Genomic DNA, 24,282 nt, shown 5'->3' on the forward strand with positions numbered 1-24,282 from the left:
TTCCTCCTGAACCTTGAGGTTGTGGAAGAGGATCTGACCTAATACCAGTTAATTCCTGCTGTGTGCAGGATTGTAATCTGTCCTGCAAACCAGTTCTGACCTGGATTCAAGTCAAGAATTTTAGACTGAACAAACCAGGCTGCTCTTATGAACAGAAAACACAAAACATTACAAATAAAAGAGATGAATGTGTTATGCCTGTGTGTATTGCACACAAATTTACATTTGTATCAATATAAAGGCACAAGTGATTTACACTACACTTATACTTGAGTCAGGACATGCAAATAAATACCTTGACTTCATTCACGTATACGTGTACAACTTTGTTTAGTAAAGAACATTTAGTTGTACAGCTGTTAACAATACCTTTAAACTCAGCATATCCTGTGTTCCTTCCACATTAAAAACAGTGAAGTCAGCTCTTACATATGTTCATATCTTGAGCATGTGAACATTTTTAAGAACAAAGAGACTACCAATTACACAGATTTTAATCTGTGCTACATTGTATGGCTGAAAAATTGCGTATCTGCAAAGATTTACTGTAAAGCACAAACATAAATAAACTATGTGTACACACACACTTGCTTGTAGTCTTGTAAATAACACAGCATAACTGCCGCAAGGAAATAACTTAGCAAAAACAAAACCAAAGTAGCACCCCACAGATTTTCATTTATCTGTCTCCTCATTACTCTGAAAACACAAAAACAAACCAATAAAAACCCCACACATTACTCTGGAGACTTGTCCTCAGCAAAATCACATCCTTTGGAAAGTCTGCCAATTGTAACCGTATTAATTATAACTCCAGCATGCTTTTTCTTTTCTTTTCCTTTTTTTCCCCAGCAGAAATGACATGCAATTTTTCCACTCAAACTAGTCAACAGATTGTATTCAGGCTTCCAAAAGTTGCTATTTGCTCCAGACACAGCTCTAAGAAGTTCCAAGATTTCTTTTGGCTGGAAGTCTTAGACGTACGTAGAAACACAGAGCGATGAAGCCAGCCCAGAAACCTAGAGCAGCCCTGCCTTGCGCGGGGCTGCTGCTCTGCCCTCCCCGCAGGCCACGCTGCCGAGGGCTCCTCCGACACTGCGTCCTGCTGCCAGGCCATGGCAGAAGAAATGATGGCAGTCCTTCATTTGCCCCTGCCTGAAGCATTTCTTCTGAAGGCTCAGGCGTCGCACAAAGGAGTTCACGTATTAGCTGGGCACAGTAAACAGGAAAGACATATTTGCCATCTTATCCAACACCTGCTACGGCATCCTTAACCATTGCACTCTCAGCTAAATAAAAACACATAGAAACACCAAAGACCACCACCAAGTCCTGTGACAACTAGCAGGGCACTGGCACGGGTCGGGGAGGAGGGAGGGAAACCACGCATTACTATGTGCATCACCGTCCAAAAGCAATTTAAAAGGACCACCACACCCTTCACCCCACTCCCAGGAAAACATTAAGGACAAAATACCACCACAGACGCAGCCCAAAATTCAACTTACCAGTACAAGTAATAGGCTAAAGCCAGTGCAAGGAGCGTAGCACAAACTCCAGCTAGCAAGCACATACCCGAGTGGCTTATCAACATCTTTCCAATTTGTTATTGCTTAATAGAACCAAAAAAGGAGGAGGAAAAATGGAATGGCAAAAATGGACGATGCGAGTCTTCGCTTGGAAAGTAAATCAGTCTTGACATGGAGGATGGATTATGATGACAAAAGCACATTGAGGTAAATCTGGAAGCGCTGCAGCTACTGAAACTGCCTGCTCAGCACCAGGGAAGAAAGCTGGCTGTCCACTCCGTTATGCTGGTTAGTGAAACACCAAACTAAAAAAGCCCCTCTTACGTCAAGAATGAAGGCATGATCGAGGCATAAGTGGACTAATATTTAAAATAGGTAATACTTCTCAATAAATATTACTGTCAGGTGGTGTTGCTGACAAACCAAGCTTCTGCTCTAATCCAGTAATCTTCTTACAGCAAATTACCATGCTACAATCAACCGGATTCGCTCGCTGGATGAGGTGCGTATGTTCTGCACAGCTGCCCAGCGCTTTTAAGAGCTGACAAAGGACAAAGTTGGAAACGATCAAAAAAGCAGCTCCCACCACGGCAGGTCTTGTCCCTCGGCGAGGGGCCAACACAAGGTTCGCGTGCACCAGAGAAAGGGTTTGGTCTGCATGTAGAGTGGTGCCTTCGCGGGGTCGAAGGGCTGCTCACCTTCGCAGTGAGATGAAGGGTGATCGTCAAACTATGCAGACTAAAGAAAGGGGCTTTGCAGGCGCCAGGGAGCAGGTCCTGGGCTCGGAGGGGAGGCTGGGGCTCTGCTGCCCACTCCCTTCCTCTACATGTCTCCAAGGACAGCTCTGCTAAATAAACCACTGAATAAAGAGGCTGGTGTTTTTTCTCTACTATGCTGCTGCTGTGATTAAGGCCCAGGGGCCTGTAGCAGTTCAACACTGTAATCTTAACGGTCCAGACAAATAGAGGCTCGAAGCCATGCCTACACAGGGACACAAGAGTCAGGCGGAGGATCGTGATTACTTCCATTTCATCTACAGTTACACCAATACGGCCCCTCGTAGGAATACGGTTCTTTTACTGGCATCACTGATACTCACGAGGGAAGATTTAGGCCTCTGAAAGGAACCAGAGGAAACAAAATCCAAAGTCCAGCTTAAATACCACTGAATAATTAAAGTGGTAGCCACAGACCCAATGTTTTCATTTGCTCACCAAACTTCAGTAGCAGCACTGCAGAAAGCTACTGGGATGCTTGCTAACTCCTCTTAAATCCCTGACTGCCCTGTAAGTGGAGATTTTATTCAAGTGGAAAGAGAGTACAAAAACACTTAAGAATGAAGTTTTACAATCAAAGAAACATGCAATATTTGGAACTATTTGCAAGTATGGCCAAAAAGAGGATAAAAAAAGCCAAAAACTTAAAAATCACGGCCAAATTAAGAGATTTTATCTGATATGAAATTCAGCAGAGCTGAGTGGAAAAAATAGGAATGCCTTTGAGTTAAAGAGGCACATGCATACAAGATAAATATGACATGTTCTAGAAAATTTGGTGAGGAGGGTCCAGTGGATCTGGGCCTATAAGAAACAGGCATCTCAAGCAGGGTAGAAACATCACAGCATTCATGCATTAAAGGAAAACTTCAAGCGCTCCCTATGAGGGAATTCGAAAGGCCCTCCTACCGTCTTGTATTCTGTGCAAAATAGTCCAAGACTATTTTAAACATTTCTCCAGCCTCACCTGCAACTCAACCACGTATCTAAAGTGGTTGCACAGGTAACAGGCTTACTACCATCCACATCTCCACAAGTTGAGGAGATGGCTTGCAACTGCATTCCTTGCTTGGGAATAATCAGTTTTTATGGACTCCAAGGGAATTTTTACTGATTGTGCTCCCCAGTCTTATTTTGAGACTGGCCATACTGGTTTTGTTCTCAATTATAAATACAACATTTTATTTTCAACACAAAAATTTGAGACACCAGAACACATACGTAGTTCAGAGGTGACAGAAGGTTTCCAAGCATGCATAAACTGGTACTTAGCCTATAGTGTGCAATAGATGAAGCCAAACCAACAGTCTCTAGGACTGCTGATCAATACTTTTCCAGAGCACAATATTCAGTATAGAAATTGCATACAATGCAATATGACTGGTCACAGGACCATCAAGATTCTGTAAATGAACACCAAAAGTAAAGCAGCAATTACAAAAAAAACTCATTATTTTTTTAATTAGGAATTTACAATAATTACCTATATTTGGAACAAGGCTTACTTGGTATTTCTACTACAAAACCAGTTCTAAAATTATAGACTGGTATTCAAACAGTGATTCTATAATACCAGCCCTTATATAACAAACAGAAAGGAGTTATCTAACAGAAGCACTATTAGTACAAAATGATTTCTGAATAATAGGCCTCTTGTATTGTATAAAATAATCAATGTTATGTAATTACATAGTGTTGCCAATCTTAGTCTCTGACGATTAAGAAAAAACTCAATAGTGTCTACTCATCTCTAAGACTATGGAAAATGATCCCCTCTGCTCCAAGTGGTTGAATTTTCAAAGAAGGCGGGAATTCATCTTTTGTATTCAAATAAGAATAAACTACAAAAAAAATTTCAGCAGTGCAAGTGCATCTACAACAGAGTTGTAAAATCTAGTAACCCATCCAAAAGCCCACTTTCAGCCACAAAGAATGGTTTGTGGCTACAAAAGGAGGAAGAATATAAGGATGGAGGCAAGGGGGTATAAATTTGAGTTATCTTCATCTTGTGTGAATCTGGAAAACTGTTTGTGATAGAGATTCCTTACCTGTAAAATAGGGATGCAAAATAAGGGATAAAGAAAAATCTTGGATGATCATGGACTAGATTTTTAAGTATAATAAGAAGGTTGACATCCTTTGCTTTCTGCATGGAAAGACTATGCAAAACCACCTCTCAAACACGAGAAACAGAGCCAACCAGGACACATCTGTCAACATGCAAATATGCTGTGGCTGAACAAGGACACAAGTTCTGACTGCTGCTAAATGAAGTTTCAACGAACACTGTATGTGCATCTACAAATCCTTACCCAAGTTCAAAGCATTTCTTTGATGTACCACATATTAATTTGGAAGAAACTGAAAGTCTGTCTTTCAAGAAGTGCTGAGCTGCTTTCAGTGTTTGGTATAAAGCATCACTTTTTGCAAAACAGGAACAACGACTGCATCTGCAGTAACACTTTTCTTCAGTTACCCCAGCACCACATGAGCAGCAGTGCCGCTCCACTGAACAGAGTAGGAAGCTGGTTCTCGGGGCTGCCCATTAGCAAATCGGCCCCTTCCTGAGGGCAGACTGAGACAATGCAAGACTCAGAACATCCGCCTTTCTCACTCATGCTTGACACTTCTGCTCTGGTGCTTGCTACCACTATCTGAACTGCAAAGATGGAAAAGCTTAAAAAGTAAATTTAAAAAAAATTAAGAAACACAATAAAGAGAGGGCCCCAATGACAACAGAGAACTATCCGTATCCTGTAAAAGTCATAGCTTCAACACAGAGGAGAGACAACAGGAAAGCTTTCCCCTGTCAATGCTCTGCTATATTGAAACCAGAAATTCCACAGAAGAACATGCACCTTATTCACTCAAACCACCCAGACTCCTAACTGTTCATAGCTTACCAGCACATACCTAGCAGTGAAGAAAGGCTGCTCCAGAAGAGTTCAGAAGCAGAACGGACACCAGCTATTTGTCACATACAGTCCACAGGCTTCTTCATGGATCTGTGACAAGTAAGAATAACCAGCCTATTGTCAGTAGACTGACATTTGTTATACGGATAAGGATGTCCGGCTCTAGACATTTCTTCAGAGGGAGTGTACGCTTTCACCAAAAAATTTTCATGGGTTCAAGTTGGGGGGAGGTGGGAGGCGTGAGGGAGAGAGGGAGGGAAAGACGAAAGCTGTTGTTCTAAAGTATTTAGTTTTGGAAGATCTCAGTCACAAGGGAGACAAAAGAGAAGTAAAAATTCTAAAAGCAGAAATGGTAGGTGTTCTGTTGGGTGACTAATTGTCACTTAGACAGCTTAAGATAAAACCCCATTGCTTACAGTCAGGAAGAAATAAGAGGTGAGAAATTTGGCTTGGAACAACAACAGGTACAGCACCCAATCAGTTTCTCAATCAGTTCATGCAAGCTGAAGCAGCAGTCTAAATTGTACTAGCGAACTTGATGCTGCAGAGGAGGATTACGTTCAATGTAATGCTACTTTGTACAGTGCTGCATACAATCTGCTATTTACAGTCCAAATGGTAACAAAGCAAGAAAGGCAGTGCAGGACAGAACGACAGCGATCCACACCTTTGTCCCCTCCGTTCTTTCTTGTACGCAATCCAACTTTTATTCTCTTTCCTGTCACCAGCACCATGCTTCCATCTGAATACAACAGTATACTACTTTTGGATGATTTCACTGACAAATATTTTACAGCATTGTTATTGGTCTGAATTAATAATTATCCTTGTTGGCAGATGGCTTTTTGCATATTCACACGACCAGATATCTTTCTGAAAAAGAGAGGGCACAACTGAAGCAGACTGATTGCAAAAACACACACAGACACACTGGACAAAGTTTTTGTTCTGTGTTCTCAGACAAGATGATTACACTAGCCCATTCTGGCATGAATATCAATAATCTTTTTGGTGCAAGTGCAAGAAAAAAACCCTTTTCTCCTACACAAATTTGGGGACCATATTTTGAATGCAAAGCTGAACTCTGTGTGCATGAACATGTGCTTTTGCACATGTTGAAGTCTTTTTAAATTACAACCCAAACCATTTTATAAATACAGTATGCCACTCGTTCAGAAAATTAACTTAGACATGGAAAGTTTATTTGTTAATTTAAAGTTCAGACTATTATCAGCCATCAGCTGGGAAGTTGAACAGAACCTGCTCTGCAAACACTCCATCCATTTTCAAATGCATGTGGGAGAAAGACCTGAAAGAAATAGCTATAGCTCTCCCCAGTTCTTAAGATCTTCCATCTCCTGGTATCTTGGCATCCGACTGATAAATAAGCCTCTTGTAGTATACAGTTAATTCAAATCACTATGAATTCTTCAGCACCAGGGACCCTTCTATGGTAACGCACAGTTGAAAGATACTGCCAAAGAAGATCAGAAATCTGGGGTTGGTTGCTGTTTTCACGACTCGGTTCCACTTGTTTAGTTTCTTCTGAACAGCAGGCTTTTAATGCAGTAGTTGAGAGGGAGACGACCCAAATATCTTTTTACTGAAGACTGCAGGGATACTTGAAATGACTAGCCCACTAGAAATGCATGCCTTCTTTGCATCAGCAAAATTCAGAGAATGAATTTGCACGAGTGCTACTCCACAAGTGATAATGAAAGCACAAAAGTTTGCATGGATGCTCTCCGCTTTTTTTTTTTTAAATCATCATCTCATGTAAATTAGCTCAAACTAGATTAGATGAAAGGACATTAAAAACAATTCTGACACCGTAAGTCCCTTCACAGTACTACGAGTGCCGTGGCACTGAGACTAATCCAACTCTGGGAGATTTCTCTGAGTCACCTAACCCGAGCCAGATTAGCGAATGTGTGCATGGAATTTTTTTTTAAAACAACAATTTACATTTCTGTTGGGGACACACAGGATAACTAGAGTACAGATTTTATTTTCTGTCACCTGGCACAGTTATAAAGAGCTGAAAGAAACGTTATATGAAATTATTACTATAAAAGCAGGCACCCGTTTCTCTTGAAGCTTTCAGTGTTTCAGAATAGTTGGGCTGCCAAGTCAAAAATTGCTCTCCATCATTTGAAGAATTATAAACTAATTAGTAAATAGAGGTGTTAATTGTACCAAAGCCTTACATTCAAAAGAGCCCGTGTGCCATGCTCAAATTCTGGATGTCATTGCTCCTAGCTTGACACTGCTCTTCAAAAGCTCCTCAGTTAGGAAAAGTAATAGTTTGAGAAGCAGCATTTATGCTCTTATGATTCATTTTTATCCATCAGAATAACCCTTAGCTTATCTGCAATTACATGCCAAAAAACAGGTATTCAAGGATATTAAAAACTGCCTGCAGTTCAATGCAATGTGTTAATATTGAATATATTTATAGACAATAAGTCTAGCAAACCAGGCTAGCTTCATTCAAAATAAAAAAAAATAGACTGGTCTGATCATCAGAACTAAATCTAAAAGAATCAATATTTCTCCTATCAAGATATATATAACAAGAACCTTCATGCTATTTATTCAGCAATGTATAATTGCTTCTTGAGTCTGCAATCTGTGCTGTTCACTTTCAAGCCCATTAAACATGAATTACCTCTTTTCTGATTCATTCTATTTAAACTCCTTTAACTTGACTATGATAACCCAGATTTTGGAAGTATCTATAATAATCCAAATTGTGCTGCATTAATAAAAACTATTTTTGTTGCTAAATTCATTACTCCTCCCCATCTTCCAGGCAACTGAGAGATCATCCAGACGTGTTGTTCGATTGCTCGCAGGTCCCCACTCCCAGGCACAGAGGCTCACTCTTAACTCATGCTTAAGGTTGTCATCTCCTGAGGTTTGCTTGCATAACCGCTTTTACAGCTATTCCCCAACCCAAGTCTATACCAACAAGATACAAAACAGATGCAAAAGTTTTTTTGATGTTTTTCTTCAGAATTTTAAGTTTTTTTTTTGTTTTTTTTTTTTTTAATAAATCATTCCAGTAGGCCTGCTTCTGAGCAGTTAACCCAATAAAGGTGAAGAATACAGATAGCTGTGGGTACACAGGGACAAACAGCCTTAACAGAGCAGCACATAGCCACTGGTTTCTAAGTCTATTACCAAATACCCCATTGCTAAATTGGTGTGCAGTCTCAAACAGTGCAAATGTTTTGCTTCTGGGATACACATAACAGCAATAAGTGGCTACACCTTCAGTACAGAAAAAAGCATCACAAAGGAAGATGCTTATTCATCTTACGCCTTTTGCTCTGACATTTTATCTTGCGATACAGATCCAAAGTACCCAGATGACTCCTTACTGAGGGCAAAAAGCTCATAAAGCTAAGGGGAAGGAGTATCATCTGACTTGTTGGTCTTACAGCAGGGAGTAACAAAACAGGCCACCACAGACAGGTCCCACAGTGCAAACACCCTTGTGGTTGTCTGCTACGCATCTGGCATGCACCAAGTTCCTAAACGTACATTCATTCTTCATCATGAAAACATAACTGTTGCCACAACAGCCCAGCAGCTGCATCATCTGTTCATACTGCACTGAACTTGCTTCGCTTTTGCTGCTCTTGTTAATGTTGCTTCAGGAGTGAAGGATATTCTGTTTTTAGAGGGGCATCTTTTATTTGCCAGCCATTTTCAATTAGAAATGTATACAGCTGCAGAACCTCCAACTCCTCAGCCTCAGGCCAAACCATTCTTGGGCAGCTGGCGAACTGTCCAATCAAACTTGAACGCCAAAACCAAGGCAAAAAACAGAGACTCTTTCTTAAAAGGGAGAATAAAAGTACAGAGCTTGGGCAAGCGTACCCTTGTGACAAAGCTGACATTGCTTATAAAGAACAGTAATACCGTGCCAAAACGTCTGTTGAGACAACATCCATGTTCCCATCTGTACTTCCTGCTGCTTTGGGAAACATTGTCAGAAGTCCTGAATGCACAGCCTTTAAAACTTAAACTTTAAAACTTAGATCACACATGTAAATGTTGCAGTGGGAGCAATTATTTCTATTCTGAAAACGATTACAAAAGAATAATAATACATGCCTTCATAACTTCTTTATAAGCATTTTAGTTTGGATTATTTTTTCCTCTCAAAATAAATATCCCTAATAGGCAATTAGCAATCAGAGGTTGGTTGAGCAAAGGAAGTTGGTCCTGCGTAATCCAGCTCCTCGGTGTATACATTTTGAATGAAACAAGCTTTAACAGCACACTTATTTAAAGTTAAGCCTTATACAAGACATCTCACAGGCTAAAGGACCAGAAACATGAAAGAGCTTTAGAGCCTAAATTAGGACTTAGAAATAGGTGCTTAAATGCCACCTAAGAGTAGCAACCACCAAGCCTCTTGCACAGGGCCTAAGAGACCCAGTTTATATATCCTTTATTTCCACCAGCTAAATTCCCCTGTGCTGGAACCGGTCCTTGTGCGTGCCTGGAGCAGCAACCACCTTGGCAAGACCAGACAGCACTGGGTCTTGGGTCCAAGCATAGCCAGCATCATCTGACAAGGCTGTTCCTCTCCCTAAGTCTCCTGAGGAACAAAAGCAAGCAGCGCATAGTCCGAACATCGAGTGCTTCATAAAACACAGTTGGTACACCCACTTCCAAATAAAGTCACAACAAGGGGAGTTGACCACTTTCTGTTGCCCCCTCTTACGTGCAGGCTCAACAGTTAAAGAAGACCTGCTGAAGTGAAAGACAAAAAAAATATTTTCGCCAACCTGAAAAAGCTCAAAGCAACATTTTCCACCTTGTACAAGAATATTCTGTGCTATAATATACACACATAAAAGACCCAAGCCTTTTTGTGTGCTTCTAGACTAACAAGGAAACTCAAAACTAGTCCTTTCTCATTTTCATAATGTCCCAAGCCAGTGCATTATCTAGTAAAAATAGATAGAGGAAAACATTACTTCCCTATATGTGCAAAATAGACTCTTGGCTTAAAATCAAGCCACACCAGACTAAGGGCAGGGAGCATATCCTTGTTAGAAGCCTTTCAGAGTATCAGTCTGCCAGTGAAGAGAGGCGTCTTTCTTACAGGCTTCTAAGCAACACGCTACCACAGGCTCTAAACCGGCAAATTAAATACGAAAACAGAGAAATTTTAAATGGCTTTCAGTGTACTTTACACTTCCCCTTTCTTGAACTATATAAGAAGTTCTTGAGGTTGTGACTGCCCTCATTGCTTTTGTAAGCTGCTTTTTCAGTCTGCTGGATCTTTATATCCCTAAGTGCTCTTGCAAAGATCCCCCCCAGTCCTCCCCAGCAGGCATTTCCATAACACTCACAAATCAAACAAGTCAAAAGCTGCAGGAGCTCCCATAGCCGTAGCCTCCACCTGAATTTATATTAAAATTGAATCTTCCAGGAATTGTTAAAAATTATCACATTGGCAAGTCCAAGAAAGAGAAGTTCCCTCATGAAGATACACAGAAAGGACAATAGCAGCAGATGGTAGCTATAAACTCTGTCTATGGACAAAGCCACAACATGAAGGGACAACCACTACACCAAATGCAATTACAATTTAGTCTCCCCATAATTCAGTCCCTCACTTCTGACTGTGTGCCTGGTGATACCAGCTGTGCATTGGTTCATAAAGTAGAGGTTTGTTCTGCATAAAAAATATCTACCAGGACACTGAAAAAGTCTCAGTAAAATTTCTCTGGCCCATATTAATATCTATCGATTCACTCAGGATTCATCTGAACAATCAAGAAAGTGAAGGTTGAAAGAATTATTCATAGGACTATTCAAGCCATGCAGCTTCCAGCTTCCCTCCACTTCATTCAGAACATACAATTTCCAGATTATTCTTCCTTGCAGGCTCTATTGACCCCAGATAAAAGACCCAGGCACTCACTGCACAAGGGGAATGTGCACCAGGTTTAGCAACAGGCAGGGTACAAGAATCCCGGGTTCTCTCTTCTCCCAACAGAAGCAGAGCTTGAAAATTCAACAGCCTTGCACAGTTTATATAATCTTGTCTCCCAGCATATTTAAGTTCTCAGTAACACTCACGTTGATGGCCTTTTCAGGCTTTTCACACACACCAAAAAAAAAAAAAATATATATATATATATATATAAAAATAAACAAAAAGATTGCATCCATATAAACTGAGTAATAAGCTACAAAACAGCAAAACCATAAGAACTGAAGCTTTCAATCATTTCCCTGGCATTGCTTTTACATTAACAGCAATAAGCCCAGGCAAAAACATTCTGCAAAACCAGTTTTGAAAGCAGTGCTGGTCACTGAGACATTGTAAAAAGGCTATTTTCAGGAACTGCAGACAGTCAACACTGACCAGATTTAGGTGCAATAATTAGTTGGCTTAGGGTAAAGTTTTGGTCCAAGAGTATTTGGGGCTTGCAGAAAGTGGTTATCTACCTACCCAACATGCTTTGGGTAAATAATTTAACTTTCTTTATAGCAAAAAAAATGTTCAGCTTCAGAAGGGGCATGACATTACATGAGGTTAGAATACATGCTCTGAACATAGACTGTGGCTGGTCCAGTATGTATCACACTGAATCAGAGCTTTGAGAAGTATCTCACAGAAACCAGAGTTTCTTGGGAAACTACTTGTCCTATAACAGATGTTGAAAGGTTACCAGCATTGTTGGTATTGGTAAAATCAGCAAGATTAAATTATTTTCCTATAAAAGAGCTACTAAGAGTCCATGAAGGGCAGGGCATCACAGAAGTCATCATTAAGATGTCAACATTTGACACTAGCCATTCCGCGGTTTTAAAATCTTGTCCTGATAAACCCTGTCCTATTGCTGTGTCAGTGGGGTCTCATCAGCTTTCCTGCTTTGCTGCCACCTTTTCTAGGAAAGACAAGAAAAAAGGGCAAAAAGAGAAGCAAGTCAGATGCTTTAGCACAACATTTCCCTATCTGGTTATTGGACAAAATTTATAGATATCTGAATTAAATGCAGCCCAGTCCAAGATTACTCTAGAATCAGCATTCAGGAGATTTCTAAGAATGCTACAAGAAGGTCTTTAAAAGCACTGTAAGGCCACACTTCCTCTTTTACATGTGAGTGTAGGGGGGTGAAAGATATTGTTTACTATTTATGGAGTCCTCTACAGGTTTCTCTGTGGTTAGTCTTCGCTGCAATCATTACTAACAGACAGAGCATTCATGAGATGGTGCGAGCGAACACTACCGCAAGCACCAACTTGAAGAGCAGGTTCTGTCCCCAGATTAAATTACAAGAGCGCAAGATTTCTGACCCCTACCCAGCAAATCGTACGGATCATAGACTATGAAACAAACAGGATTTGCACCCCCATTTTTTTCTAGAAGCATCTTATTGCTACAGACAAAGCGCAGATACAATGATGTGGGGAAAGATTTCTTTCTTACCACCACGACCGTGGAACAATTCTGGCACCTGGCAACGTTCAGAGTAACAGGAGAATTTCCATCTCCTCCCTCCAGGGAAGTGCCACTGTTTCAAGAGATTTGCTTTCTCATTTGCCTACAGGCAAAAAAAAAAAAAAAAAAACTTCAATTAATCAAGGTAAAATATATTTTGTTTAAAAACAAAATACAAGGCAAAACACATGAAGTTGCTAACCCAGGTCATAAATTCTCTGTAACTTAAACTCTTACAAAAATTACCCATGTTTCTCTTTTCCTAGGAGAAATAACTACTTTGTCTGTCTTCCTTGTACTAATATTACACTCTTCTCCAAGGGTACCATCTACTACCTCTTTCAGAAGGTCTAAGTGGCATGTACCTAATGAAATTAAAAGCAAATGTTCTCAACTTATATTTAGTACTGAAGTTTGCAGCTTCTATTCAGATCTGAGAAAGGGCTTTTATACCCAAGAACTAGTCTACTTTTCCCAGCTTTACTAATAAGCATAACAAAAGGTGTTTCTTTTACCTACAAACCTTGTCTTGATAGAAGTTATTTGAAAATGAAGCTGATTAAATTACCCTCTCTCAAAACACGCACTTGAATCCTGTATTTTATTAAGAGTAGGTTTTTTTTATGGTCTTGGAGTAATTAAGTTAATCATTATTTAATTTTAGAATTACTGAACTGAAGATTTACTTCAGACAAGCTCAGTTTTCATATAATTTAGTCTCAGTAATTAGAGACGTACTTTACACAGAGGTGGCTTGTTTAAAGCATGTTATCTAATTTCAGAAGCCTTATGCTATGACAGTTTTCTGCAGGGAACTATCAGAAATCTTCAAACTTTTTTTTTTTTTTTTTAAGTTTCTTCATTTATAGTTTAACCAGAGTGCAAACTTTTCTCAAAAAAAAAAAAAATTCAAATATCAGCACAACAATTCAGATGTGTCACAAAAGCTAATATACAGCATTTCTTAAATCTACCATTGCCTTTAGCAAAGTTAAAAGATCATTTGATACGTTATCTTAAAAGTCATAACAACAAATGCTCTTCTCATACAAATCACTTCATTTACTATTGGTTTTAACTAGGACATAAGATCTACAGGAAAATATCTCTCAGAGATAATTTCCAGTAGGTATTTGCCACTGGAAGTGACCAGTACTCAGTTGTTTAGACATTAACAAAGACTTTTGCAACATCTGCATCAGAAAAACAGAAATGAAGACCAGTCATGTAAGTTCATACTTTGTACGCTCATCCTGGTGCAACACCATTCAAGAACTGCTTAATTGTGACCAGCTTCAGACAAGTTTGCATAGACAGGCTCTTGAAACCAAACTGTACCAGCAAAACTAGTTAGCTATTCAGTAAGCTAATGGTCTACCTCAGATTTAGGTTTGTATCCAGTTAACATCACTAGCTGGCAGTCCACCTGGGCTGGCAGATTTCTCAAGGCTATTTTGATGTCAAAACACATTCACTTTTTTTTGGAATAAAAGATATCATCTTCCTCTGTCATAAGAAGGAAGGAAAATGAATGATCAGACATGCAATTTAAGAAGATACACCTCTTTTTACAACTCTGTCTTTCTCTTAGAAATTGTCCAACAAAAACAAAACACAAATTTAACTATTTTGAACCAACAGAGAACTGTTGGAAGATGTAGATTTGAATATTTTAATACTAATACTTTTATGATCCAGTTTGACTTCCCAAATAAAAAGACTACAGAACTCATGAACGTGACATCAACAGCACACAAGACTTCAGCAAAGACTTTGACAGAGAAGAATAGAGACATGAAGCTAAAAAGAGATCAGGACATAATAAAATACAGGTTTGCAAAGGCAGATTACTCAAAATAAATTAAAGTAAATCTCAGCTATTTAGATTTTCAACAAACATTAAGTCAATATCACTAGGTATTATGTGCTATTTAAGCATGTGAAGTTGGAGACTGGTAGAGGAACTGCAATGTTGATAAGGATCTTCCCCAAGAGAGACAGTAACAGACAGCATGGAAAGAAAAACCTGCAGACACCTGGGAAGTTACTAATGAAAATGCTCAACAAAACCTCAAAAATCAGTATTTTTTTTTTTTTTTTTAACTGATTAACTGCTTGCATGCCCAAAATAATGAAGGCAGCTGATGGCAATGTCGGGAAGCAACTTCAACATGAGTGTGCATTGAGCTATCGTATATCAAGCACCACATGACTGTAAAGGCTGGAGTCATAAAGGTGGGATAAAACTTGCTAACATACAATGCATAATCACTTATACAAAATAAACAAGCCCCCGCTAGACATTGGGAGATCGTCAGTGTCTAGAGCAGAAGGACTGGGATGTGCTAAGCTGACTCTAGCACAAATGGCCTTAAGTCATGGTTGGGATGCAGGTGTGAAAAATGCATGTATGATCCTGGGATGTATCTAGAGAAATACTTCCAGTAGACAGGGGAAGTATGGGGAAGGGCTATAGAAGGCACTGCTGAAATCCCATCTGGAATATTGCACAAAATAAGCTGCCCATGTTCAAAAAGGAGATATTCGAAACAAAAATGAGTCTAGAAGAGGAGTTCCAGCACTGTCACCATGCACGGAGATCAGCACATGCAGCTGAACAAAATGACTCCCTGTAAGACTGTAAAGATAACCCCTAGGAAGAGATATAAACTATTTGAGCTAAAGACACTGCTGATGCAAGAACAAAGAGGTATAAGGTGGCCTGGAATAAGTTTAGGCTGGAACCCAACCATCAGAATGGCAGGTCTCCGGGAGAAGATTTCATTGACAACAGTGAAGGAAGTAAACCTATTTATATAGGATGCCCTTGTCACACATGTGAGAAGCACGCTATGATGCAACTCTCGCTTTTTACAGCTCCAGGCATTTTTGTAGTTGTCCCATCTAAATATTCATTGAAGGGTCTGTAAAACTGTTGCCAAAAGCAGTTGGCTCTCAGTGCTGGTGGGGGAAGGTGGAACATGGTGTGTCGGTTATGGGGGAGGGGAGGGGAAGATTTATAGAGGAGACTATTTATAATAATCTTTGTGCACACGACAAATCAAGTGACTAACCCTTCTCCCAGAAAGGCAGGAAGAGAAAAAGGCAAACAAATGTCCTTTAACTTAAGATAATAATTTTAGTAATTTTATTTACATTAAAATCCTTACACGCAAGTGTGGCAATATAAAGCGTGCATAATAAAAGCTCAGCAAGCTGCAGAAGGAATCTCATCCTACTTCCCAGTATCCCACAACAAAGCAAGCTGTAGATCCAATGCAACAAAGCATGCTATAGTTCAGCAAATTGCATCACGCAAGCCAAGCTGCTGCTTGGAACAAGTATGTTTTCTGGTCTTGAAGTGATTCTTGAACTCTGCCTTCATGGCATTTCAAAGGGATCTTTGCCTTTTCACTGTATATGTATAGCTTCTCCCTTGCAGACATTTTACTAAAACTGATAATATCCAGGTCAAAGTTCCCAGAGTGAAACATTGTGACTGGTAGGAGAAACTAACGATTTTTGTTTCCATGTTAAAGAATGGCAGTGTTAAGCAAGAGAACAGGTTTTGAAAGCAGGTTTTGGCCTGATGCTTTTTGTTGTACTGGTGACTGCACAAGACATACTCGAGCTCTAAAATACAAGAGAAACTTTTCCAATTTAGGATCCTCATTTCCCCTCAACCATCCTTTTTTTTAAACCATAAACTGGAAACCAACAACAATATTGAACTGCTTTTCGGATGTCTTCCAAGACTGAACAAACTAATTTAGGCAGTACATTGAGCATAAACAAGTCACTCACATTTAAGCACATACATATTTTTCCATTTCAAAAAAGCTTTCAATTAAATATAAATGTGTGTGCACTTAAGGGCTTATGCAGTTTCTTTCTTGCATAATATCTTACATTGAATTCAATATGAAAAGCTCTAAAACCATACTTCCATTAGCTACTTTGACAGTCCAGCTTTGAAAAATATTCTCAGCACTCCAATGTTCAGATACAAGTGAGTTCTGTACATTCTATCTGCTTTTGTCTTCAGCACCATCTCACATGGGGGAAGTTTCATGCCTTTTTTTTTTTTTTTTTTTTTAAAGCTACTGAATCCATTTTTGGTCAGTTTTCTTCCTCAGACAGAAGGTAGCAACATCTTTGAATCTCCTAATTATTTGCTTGCCCTACAGTTCAAACCATTCCCGAAAGACCATCTTCTATATGATAATTTCCCAATTTTGAAGGGAGAATGGCAGCCAGGCAAAAAAAATAAAAATAAAAATAAAAGTTTGATAAGGTATTTTAATCAGAAGTTAACATTCTCCCTAGATATAAAATTGAATTCATGCCAAAACCCTCTCAGTGTCAATATTGAGTTGTACAGGTATTAACAGAAGGGCTTCAGGAAATTACCTCCTACCACTGTCCTACTATTGTGACCATCGCCTCTTAGCAAGGCAATCCCTACAAACTAACTGCCTCCTATGATAAACGGAAATGATAGACTCTGAAGACCTCTATTTCTGAAAGTACTTTTAGTCGCAGTAGAAAAACTAGGGAAACATCAATAAAATTATGAGGGGCTTAAAACATACAATAGGAAGTTTTGTTTCCCCATAAAACATAATAGAATTTTGAACCTTCTTACCATGGATGTTACAGGTGGCATGGGTAGGCTGGAAAGAGGGACTAGATATTAACTGAAGAAACAAAAATTGGAAAGATGTGACAGAACAAATACTAATCATTGCCTGCCTTGACTGTAAATCCTTTTTTAAGGCATCCATTATAAGCCAGCCAGAATACTGACCTAGACGTACCAAAGACAGACAGACTCTCTCCGTCTTCAAGATGGAAATGAGACTTCTGCAGCAAACAGTCTTTAGTTTTCCATTGCTACTTGCAACTAAACACTCCACTTTTTGAGCCTCTCTCTGTAAGATAGGGAACAGATAAGCAGAAACCAAGAAAAGGAAAGTATCCACAAACCTCGTAACTCTGCAAACCTCTCTGTTCACGCATCACAGTGAGCCTGAGCACCAGCAGAAGACTAGCTGTGCCTATCTGTGTTCTGAGCTGCTCCAATCCTCCAGCAGATCCAGCTGCGGGAGCCTAAGATGTTACTGCCACCTCCTGTTTGTCCCAGCCTCCTGCTGGGATTATTGCTTCTTAGCTGGAATACATGCCTGCACCTTAGCTGCCCCTGTTCACAACTCAATACATTAGCTTAAATCCCTGATGAAGGTGGGTTCTTACCATAACCTTTCCTTTATTTTTTTTTTTAAACAGCCAAAACTCCTCCAGAAGTTCCCAGTTATGAATTGCTGGGGGTGAAGCACCTGCACACGGTTCCTTCTGTAATGCCAGCAGCTGGTAACATCTGAAGCAGCATGCAATGTCTGAGATCACTGCAGCAAGATTTATGAGAGGATGCTGGTCTAAGCTGAAGAGGTTGAATTCTTCTTGGTTAAAGAGGCCATAAGGCTTCTGCAACCTGAAACAGCCCAGCACCAGATACAGGACAGGTCCTCAGTAAGCCAGCTCAGATGTCTATATAGTACTATAGTGCTTAGTTGGAAGGCTTTCATCTCACTTGCAGTTTCAAATACCACATATAGGAAAGGAAGCCTCAGCTATATGAATTTAGGTAAACTGGGAAAACCATAGCTGCCCTAAACAACTGTAACAGAACATCTTTGAATCAAGGTAAGTGTTACCTACCCCAGGAAGCGTCACCCAAGTTACAACCCAGGAGAGTTTGTTCCCAAGAAAACTATTTGTTTATCTGCAATTTCTTAGGGACTAGTTACTTTGGGGGGTTTGCTATGACTTAACCCTGATTAAAGGCCTAGAAAAAAGCAGCATAAAAGAGGAAGCATAAGAGGGAAATCTGAGTATGCTCAGGCTACACTTCCAAATTTCCCTGTGTTTGGGAGTGCTTGGAACAGAGGGGTTTTAGCTGGGATTATTGATGAAATATAAATTGTGAATAAATCTTCAATGCTGATTCAAGCTCATACACACTTTATAAAATAAAAAATTAGCTAAACTGGTTTCTGGGAAGAAACGAGCTGTGAAAGAACACCTAAATTATTTTTGAAAAGAAAATGACTATTTAATTGTAAGCACAAGTTTTTTCTTCCACAGTGTATAACAGAAGCCTGTCACACCAGAGTAACTCCAGTGATTTTTCTTTAAGAATTGGAAGAATGCATTTGTTTAGAATATGCCTATTACAGAAAATGTACTTAAGTGTCATGTTCAGCACCTAAATACGGTAGCAATAAGACTTGCTGTGGAATATGGAAAATATATACAGGAATTATCTAGAGGGCAAGGGTTAATCTTAATTTCACAGTTTCTCTCCTTCTCTCATCTTTAAAGTCCATAAAGGGAAAAAAATGTAAACAGCCTCATTTTTTTCCTCTGGTTGAACTTCACAATGGCACGTTCCTTTCACTATGATGCATTTCTGTTTTCTTCATTTTGTACCCTGCCTCAAACGCCAGGTCCAATTCAGTGAAATCTCTCTTGTGCAGCTGAGCCTGCATAAGCATTCCTCCCACTATTCTGAGGTTTTCTTTGGTGTGCAGTAGATTTATTGATAGCTTTTAGACTGTAGGTCTTTAAATGGTCCCCTTAAGTCAGGGGGAAAAAAAAAATCCTAAAGCACAATTCTCCACAATTACCCACTAATGAGAAGCAATTGATCATTAAGCTTCATGCTCCACAAGCAGACTTTCCAGATACTCCAATTATCATTTTCTTACGAATTCACTGGGCTGATAAAGTTAACATAAAAGAGTAACCTCACGGGATTTGAGAATTCCACATAGTGTCTGCAAAAAATATCTTTCATTTATGGGCCTTGTATTTGTAAAAAGTTAAAAAAAAAAAGCATATATAAAGTTTTGCCCATATCAGGATTAAAAATCCCAGTGCTTTCTGTGTGCACAACACAGCCTGGATCAGTTGGTTTCCCTGGTGAGGTCTCTGCTCACAGTCCCCGCAGGGGTCCCACATCGGCAACAGAGCTACTGTGCCACCCTCCGTACTAGCCACAGCATTTGCTACGCATGCGTTGAGGCTAGCAGGGATGAGGGCAAACCAAAGGTTCATGAAGGAGGTGTTTCATTAGGAAAACCAGACAGACTTCCCTTTTTTTGGGGGGGATTTATCAGTAGTCTCAGCAGATCCAGCAAGGTGACGTGAGATGCCAACTGGTCCCTCCAACAGCAGCTCTAGAAGGGAACGGGGTCCCCTGAGAGTGTCCCCTGCCAGCTGCTGACACACCAAGCCTCACAGCCCTGCTGCAGCACTGGGAAGTGCTGTTTTCCCCACCTGTGAAGCAGGGAAACAGGGCACAGCAGGGCCAGATAACTCAGCCAGGAAGTCTGGAACCAACCATGCAGCAGTTCCCAAGATCACAAAGCCCCTGCCAAAATTATAAGTATTAAATCATCTTCTGTCTCATCTGCTTCCCTGGGTCTCCCCCTTCCCCAACCCTGATTAAGATACAAGCTCTCCCAGAGCTCACACACAATCACCATCAAGCCCCTGTCAAGAAAAGACTGCCACAAGGGTCATAAGTGAATCAAACAGGCTTGGGTTAAAATATTCTCACATACTGCTCCTCATCAGCCCCTACTGTTGTCCACCTGATCATCTGCCTTCACTTTGGAGCTCCTTCAAGCTTCCAAGCTGTTTGCAGAGCACCTACTACTACGAGTGCTAGCACAAGCAAACCGCAACACGAGATAGCCACATCCTAGCACTGGGCAGAAACTCCTATGGCAATTATTTGTACCTGTTAGAATCTCCACTTCGGTAGTTGTTTTATTTCTCAAGACTAGACTAAACTAACTATATGTGTTTCTGCTTATTCACTAATCATAATTCAAATACAAGTGAAATTAAAAGGTTATGGAGCAGCAATCTGGTTAAGAGCATTAATGAAAATGAGTAGCATTTTAGAAATAAAACTTACTATAAAGCATGTGCACAACTAGTCAAAAGTCTTCCCCCTGCCCGAATCCCCTAGCATGCTGCATTAAGAAAGTAAAAGCCTTTTAAGGAAAGCTTTAAAATTCTGAACTGTTGCATAAGGTCTGAAGAGGCAATGGTGAAAAAACTACCTGCATTTGCTATCACACCTCATTCAATAACACAAACAAGGAGAGGAAAATTAAACGTAGCTGTACACCGGGAAAAATATTCTTATTCATTAAGGGTGAAATCAGTTTTCTCTCTTAGTGGACTAATTGTATGCATGTGTTTGAAAATATTGTCCTTGTGCACATAATTAACAGTGAACCAGGTTATAATTTCGTATGCATCAATTTTTCAGGATCTCAAAAAAAAAAAGTTAGACCTATTCCACATATTCCTCTCCAAGCAACAATGACCAACACTCAATTAAAAAAAAGAAAAATACCATTTTCAGAGCTGAATGGCACAGTAGTGAAGTCCTAGTTTATCTTCTCCAGAAAAATCTGTGCACTGGACCTTTGAAGTAGTGTCTTTTTTTCCCTTGTGTAAACAACAAGGAAAGTTTTTTTTAATAGCATCTTCATAGTATTTTTAACTAATCAGAAATATACATAAACACATAGATTTCCAAAAGCCTGATCCAGCTTGAACTAGTTATAATCTAAAATAACAATGTAATTCCTAACAGGTTGCATTATCTTTATATCATCCTAGCTTGGATATGTTCAAACACAGCAAGAGAGTAAACTGCTTTTTGTGTCAAAGATTCAGAACAGAGGGGAATTTAAAAAAAATCCCAAGTCAAACAGAAGAGGGCACAGCCAAGGAGAGAGAAAATACTTGCGAGCAAAGGATGACAGTACGGAGCGTTTTATTAATCTTGCATGTGTTCAGCCAAGCAACCTGCCAGCGGGTGATGCAAGCTCCTCCCAGCGGCCCAGGCTGCTCCAGCCGTGACAGGCTGAGGAAACCTCACCAGACCGCTTGCTCGCGCCAGCCCCGGGGCAGCCGGGGCACCTGCGCGGCCCCAGTTATCCCCAGGCCAGGGTGACTGCAGGAGGTGCCAGCTATTTTTATGGCTAAACCGCGAGTTACATCTGACCTGCCATTAAGTTCAAAAGGACAAGCTGCCCCAGCTGGAAGGCGGTGCAATGTACCCCCGTTTGGCTGTCGCCGGGAGGGGACGTGGCCCCGGCAGTGAAACGCCCAACAGGCTGCAGACGGGAAGAGTTTGCTCTCCCCGTCCATGCCAGGCTGGTGTTACAGAGGCTTAAATTGCACCCAGAAAGATATATTAAAAAAGGGACGCGGGAGGGAAGCTATTGTCAGAAGCCTAGGCTAGCATCTGCCAGGAACGACTGAAGCATAAGGAGAGCTAACGTGCCTCCTGGGTCCCCTCCAGCTCTGTTTTCTCCAAGCTAGCAGCTGCCGTCTTCTCTCACACAACCTGCGAGAAGCCAAAAAGCCCTGAACCCATCCTCCCCATGCATCACAGAGTACACAGACCTTCTGACAGGAGCATGCTGTAGATGGCATGCACTTGCTTTGCCTCATGTCAAAGTTTCTGGCTACTGAAACGCATGGGTAGTTTGTAAATAAAGGAATGGGGCAGTGAATTAATAAAGTCTGAAGTTGTACATGACAGATGAACCTACGTGACAGGGCACTGAAGAAACAGCCAAATCTTAAACCAATTTAAATTTATTCACCAGTTCATTCTCACAACACAGATCTGAAAAGACTACTCACAATACAATCAGTGGCTAACTATGTGCAAGGAGCCCTGTCTGCTGCAGATTATGTGCAAATTGAGAATTACTTCAAAGTCTGTTTCAAGCAAACAATTCTCCTGCTCTGAAAAAATCTCAGCTTCTAAGATTAGAGATCTTTTGGAAAATTATTCCCTCATCTCACACTGAGAAGGATGCCAGAATTACTATATCCTTAACTGCAAATTAAGTCCTTTCGTGCAAGCAGCTTTCCTATCACAGAACCATCTCTTCAGTGAGATCCATTATATATCTTAGGGTTTGACCGACGTATTTAGTATTTTTCTTCCATAAATGCAAGAGCTGAGCAGTCTTGTAATCTCAGAGATTGCAAGTGCCCAGCTTCTACAGCTGCAGTAATTAAACCAACTTCTCATACCACTACCCACATCAAGTCTCTTCCTCAGCATCTGTTCTATTCCCACATCGCACTCTTAAATCAAATCAAGATAAGCTATTTTCTAAGATCAGCTGACTTCTCCCCTCAGAAATCACTGCAACCGAAATGATACTGATTCTGAGCAGATATAAAGCATCTTGCAAAATATCCAAAAGGTATCTTTTAAAGAAAAAAGCAGACGTCAATGCAAGTGGTATTTTTAGCGCCTCAGTTGTTCTATATTTATTCCTTTATGTCTATCCGAAAAAAATGCATGATCTCTGATGAAGCATTACCAGAAAATATATTCTGCCGGAAAGCCTGCTTTATGGCTCTCAGCTAGGTGAATGAAGCACAAATAGCATGTCTCACCATCCATTCAACCATACAAGGGCTAGCAGTGTATACAGAATAATGGTTCCTCAGCATTTCAAAGTGGTGTTTTTATTACAGAAAGCAAACTCTCGAGTGTAATCTTTTATCACTCCACTTACATGCAACACCCTAGCCTCATGCAAAAAAAGCCAACGTGAAGTATTTTTAATTGCCTAAAACCAAACAGATTATCTACAAAGCATCCTGAGTTCTGTTAAAAAAAACACAAACCACACCCCCAACTCCAGAATGCACCATACTTCAACAAAACTTCAAGTCAGCAGCAATAGCAGCAGCTTGGGTCATACAGGTGATCAAAGACTACTTACTTCTTTCTTAATCTGTTTCCTTATAGCTGCCACGTTCTTGCCCCAAAGTTCCTTTCCTCGTTACCTCCAATGCGTTTACTCCACCCCAATAGCCTCCTGCCTCTGATCTTAGGCAAATTAACTGAAGATTTATTTTCAGGGGTCAGTATGTAGAGCAGGGTTCAGATTATCAAAGGTGCGTCTTATTTGCATGGGAAGAAATACTTCAGAGACAGGAAAAGCAGAACTGTCTCAATGAAGCTTCTCCTAGTTGTAGTAAACTTTCATTAAAAAACAAACAAAATAGAATAGTTATTTAAGAGATGTTTTTTAAATCCACAAAAATTGGAAGAAGGGTTTTTTTAACTTATATTTTGAAGCTAATAGTATTTCAGTTCAATGCTCTAGAAGGATACCTGTTCTCTAACTGTAGTTATTTTAGATTTTGGGGTTATGCTAGATCTGATCCCTTAATACACTTACACAAACAGCAAAAGTCGGGCCCGGGGGAGGGGAGGGAAGGGGGTAGGTACTGGTAAAATACTGACCTTTCTATATGAGTTGAAACTTTTCTCTCCCCCCAACCTTGAAGAACTTAACCCTCGTTCCAGATAGTCTCTATCAGAAGACAGATCTCTATCTACCAGACAGACATGTCTCATCACTCATCCATACTTTCGAATTACCTTTCCAACCAGCACTACCCACATACTGACAGCTCTAACTGTCTCTCCCCAGAATCCCCAAACAAACAACAACAGTTGAGGGGCT

The 24,282-nt window shown here is 40.2% G+C and overlaps 1 protein-coding gene across 2 annotated transcripts in view; it reads right to left on the reverse strand.

Annotated features, from left to right (window-relative positions):
* AGPAT3 (1-acylglycerol-3-phosphate O-acyltransferase 3) overlaps positions 1-24,282 on the reverse strand; it is a 94,879-nt gene that overhangs the window by 37,202 nt on the left and 33,395 nt on the right. Inside the window, exon 1 of one of the 2 annotated variants that reach the window (XM_013941667.2) lies at positions 12,683-12,756. The exons of the other annotated variant lie outside the window; for it this stretch is intronic. The gene's annotated coding sequence lies outside the window, so the exon portion shown is untranslated. Of the gene's footprint in view, positions 1-12,682; positions 12,757-24,282 lie in introns of those variants that run through there. 2 annotated transcript variants of the gene reach the window in all.

The sequence above is a fragment of the Apteryx mantelli genome, chromosome 1 (assembly GCF_036417845.1).
Source record: "Apteryx mantelli isolate bAptMan1 chromosome 1, bAptMan1.hap1, whole genome shotgun sequence".
Classification (NCBI taxonomy): Eukaryota; Metazoa; Chordata; class Aves; order Apterygiformes; family Apterygidae; genus Apteryx; species Apteryx mantelli.